This window comes from Haemaphysalis longicornis, unplaced genomic scaffold (genome assembly GCF_048455015.1).
Source record: "Haemaphysalis longicornis isolate Haplotype H1 unplaced genomic scaffold, Haemaphysalis longicornis Haplotype H1 scaffold_2, whole genome shotgun sequence".
NCBI lineage: Eukaryota > Metazoa > Arthropoda > Arachnida > Ixodida > Ixodidae > Haemaphysalis > Haemaphysalis longicornis.
Genome location: NW_027526295.1, coordinates 43802170 through 43806780, shown reverse-complemented (window position 1 = coordinate 43806780; position 4611 = coordinate 43802170).

The window sequence follows — 4611 nt, the reverse complement described above, 5'->3', positions numbered from 1 at the left end:
GACGCCGCCGAAAAGTCCATTCCCCAGGCCTCCAGTGGGTCCCGCTGCCCAAGGAGGCCCTGGTGGAACGATGACTGCAGGCGGGCGCGAGAGGCCCAGAACAAGGCGTGGGGTGTCCTTCGCCGGTACCCCACGTCAGACAACCTCATTTCTTTTAAACGGGCAAAGGCTTTTGGGAAGCGAGTGCGTCGTGAGGCGAAAAGGGAGAGTTGGCGCACCTTCCTCACTTCCATCAATTCATACACTGATACACACAAAGTCTGGACACGAATACGAAAACTAAAAGGACAACAGACACACAGCCTGCCCCTGGTTAGTACAACAGGGGACACACTGGAAGACCAGGCTAACACACTCGCACAACACTTCGAACACGTGTCCAGTTCAGCACACTACACAAACACTTTCATGAAACACAAAACGTCTGTAGAAAAGAAGTCCCTGCGTGATAACAACAAGTCGCACACTTCTTACAATTCTTGTTTTTCAATTCATGAGCTGAAGGTTGCTCTGAGCACATGTAAGACGTCAGCTCCTGGTGCAGACAAAATCACATACACCATGATACAACACCTACACCCAGACACTCTTGAAACACTCTTACACCTATACAATAAAATATGGCTTTCGGGGCACATTCCTCGCTCTTGGAGGGAGGCCATAGTAGTGGCTCTCCTAAAGGAAGGGAAGGACCCTTCCTCTCCTGCCAGTTATCGCCCCATTGCCCTGACAAGCTGCCTGTGTAAGCTCTTCGAGAAGATGATAAACAGGAGACTTGTGTACTTCTTAGAGTACAATGGTCTTCTCGAGAGTTGCCAGGCGGGCTTCAGGGCGGGGCGATCTACCAACGATCAACTCGTTGCGTTAGAGTCTTATATCAAAGATGCTTTCCTCCACAAGCAGTACTGCATGACAGTCTTCTTTGATCTTGAAAAGGCGTATGACACTGCTTGGCGGTACGGCATCCTCAGCGATTTGAAGTCCTTTGGCATGTCGGGTAACATGATGAATACGCTTGTTAGTTACCTGTCTGAAAGAACGTTTCGCGTGCGAGTTGGAGCTGCACTCTCTAGGGTTCATGTGCAGGAAAACGGCGTGCCGCAGGGTGGTGTTCTGAGTTGCACTTTGTTTATTGTAAAAATGAATTCTCTTCAGAAGGCACTGCCACCATCGATCTCCTGTTCAATCTATGTAGACGATATTCAACTGTCCTTCAAATCGTGTAACTTGTCTATCTGCGAGCGCCAAGTGCAGCTTGGTGTGAACAAGCTAGCCATCTGGGCAGATCGCAACGGTTTTAAATTTAATCCAGGAAAGTGCACTTGTGTTCTGTTTTCTAAGAGGCGTGGCATGCGGCCGGATCCAGACATTCAACTCCACGGTGTCTCGATTCCTGTCAAAAAGGAACACAAGTTTTTAGGTATAATCTTTGACGAAAAGCTCACATTCATCCCACACATAAAACAACTAAAACATAAATGCTTAAAAACAATGAATATCCTGAAGGTTCTCTCGCACATCTCTTTTGGTGTTGACAAACAGCTTCTGTTGCGTGTTTTTACCAGCTTGATAGGCTCACGACTGGACTATGGCAGCGTTGTGTATGGGTCAGCCACTAAAACATCCCTCAGAATGCTGGACCCTGTGCTTCATCTAGGGCTCCGCTTGTCCTGTGGTGCCTTTCGGACTAGTCCAGTCGAAAGCCTGTATGTAGAGTGCAACAAATGGAACCTACAATGTCAGCGAGCATACACAGACCTTCTTTATGCGTTTAAAATTTCATCCATGCCTCACCATCCTTTTAAATCAGTTTTTCATGATACCTCCATGACTGAACTCCTTTTAAATCGACCATCTTTCTCTGCGCCCTTCTCTTACAGAGTTAGAGAGGAAGCGTCAGAGCTTGTTGTCTCCTTTTTAGATACCATCCAAAGTTCTGTAACAGATCTCATAGCACCATGGCATCTCCGCCCTGTCTCATGCGACACATCATTCACACATGTAGATAAAAACCGAGCTCCCACATGTGCAATTCTGCAGCATTTCTTGTATTTGCAGCAGAAGTATGAGTGCTCTGAATTTTATACGGATGCCTCTAAGACTTACACCTCTGTGTCCTGCGCGGCGCATGGGCCCGGCCTTAGTGTCACCAAAACTCTGAATAGTCATACTAGTATATTTACGGCAGAGGCTTACGGTGTACTTCTTGTTGTCAATCATATACTTCAAAGTCACATCCCACAATCCATTATATATACAGACTCCCTCAGTGTCGTGCGGGCGTTGTCGTCAACAAAGTCTTCGAAAAATCACGTTGTAAATCTAATAGTCAAGGGTATTATGTCGGTGTATGTACGCAAGTTTGAACTGGTTCTTTGCTGGGTCCCTGGCCACAGTGGTATAGCCGGGAACGAAGCAGCGGACCGAATGGCTGCTGCTGCTACACTCTCGAATACAGTAGACATAACCACATTACCCTACACCGACGTGAAACCACACATCAGACAACAACTTCGCAAAACATGGCAAACGCACTGGAGTGAACAAACAGACAACAAGTTACACGTAATAAAACCACACTTGGGACCATACACCACCGACACACGTAATAGATACACTGAAGTCGCCTTGGCTAGATTACGGATAGGGCACACTCATGCAACGCACTCGCACCTTCTCACGGGGTCTCCAAGACCTCTGTGCAGCAGGTGCGGAGAGGCCCTGTCCGTGATCCACATCCTCATACAATGTAAGGCACTCGACATTACACGACGAAAACACTTCCCACAACTACACACACGACATATTCCACCACACCCGTCATACTTCTTAGGAGATGAAGCCATGTTCTCTGTTCAGCGAACCTTAAGGTTCCTATCTGAAGTTCATTTCTTAGAACTCATCTCTTATCACCCATAGTTTTACCCCTGGTCCTATACACCAGCCACCTTATTTAATTTTTAACCACTCTTGTTCTTCACCCTGGCCCTTTACACCAGCCGTGCTCATTGTTTTTAACTGATTTTATTTCGTGTTCTCTCCTATCAAATCACTTTGTGTTTGGCGCTCTTTGCCCATGTCGGCCTTGCGCCAATAAAATCAATCCATCATCATCATCAACACAGCACGTAGCACCTGTTATTGCTGAAGCCACTGACGCATCACCTAGCCTGTCATAAATGGGCACGATCACGTACGTTTGGCGACATCGTAAATTTTGGAGCACACGAACACAACACACACGGAAAATGCCACAGTAACTCACGACAGGTATCCGGCGCATTTTTTGGCCACGCTTGTAACGACAGGGATCACGGCAAGTTGAAGCGCACGAACGAAAACTCGCTGTCACTGCGACGCACCATTGCTAACTGATGGGGCTCTAGATTATTCACGTATACACTCCTGCAGCGACACGAATCTGGACACCTGCAAGCCGAGTACGGAGCAGTATCAAAATATTTGCCTCGCGTTGTGATACCGACACAACACCGTGTATAACGATGACTGTGATGATAGCATCGATGACTGCGGCGCCAGCAGCTTCACAGAAACAATAAACCTCTGGAAAACTACGACGCACCACACACATCGGTCACGTTTTGAAGGCAACACGGTGCTTCGTACCTTACTGCACATTTTGGGGCAACATTTGGTTCTGATACGTACATATTTGATATGAAAACATTGCGCTCTGAGCAAGCGCTGACCAGCACTTCGCGTTGCTGCCACGAATAGTCATCGGACTTTGAAGACTGTGAATTACTGCAGAAGATACAAGCGCGGAGACACAGGCTTGGAACTGAACACCTCATATGAAACGAAAACACAGCGCAGCACCGCACCACTCGTGAGCGACTCCACACAACGCCGACTCTCGTACATTCTTGCTTGCCTCGGCACCGCGCGAAGCCAGAATATTTGAAACAGGCCAACGGAACAAACTCGGAACAGACGTACCACGGAACAGACAAGCCCGTACTAGAGTGAACTCTACCCGTACGTACGCCAGTACGAGGCCGAAATTCGCTCTTCGATGGAATTCGGCCTCTTCTCCATGCCGCTCGTCCGTGGGTCATCCGTAAAACCCGTGGTAAATCTATAAAAAGTGCTTTGTTTACACAACTTCTTCTACGCGAGTGTCAAAACCAATAACAAACTCGAGTTTCCCAGAGAAAAATATAATGAAAACATCTACAAAGCATGTCTATGACGTCACGGTAACTAGGTGACGTCATATTAAACAACAATAAACTCAGGCTAAAAATAAATCTTGGTATTGTAATATTAGTGTGTCACTGCCGAAAATATATGCAATACTATTAAAGTAATTGCAGTGTAATGCAATTACGCAATTTTTTTGTTGACGTACGTCACTTCCGTGGGGCGCAGCAGCCAATTCGGGGGGAATCGGCTCGGAAGCCCCGGGTTGCAGCAGACGCAGCCTTATAGCATCCTCGATTAACCGCACCGGTGCACACCGGGGCACACCGGTGCGCCTTTTCATCCTCGATAAACCGCACCGGTGTGCACCGTCCGTCCTCGATAAACCGGGGTGCACCGTCGCGGGGCAATTTTTGGTTGCACCGCCGCGCACCGAGAGAGTCGACG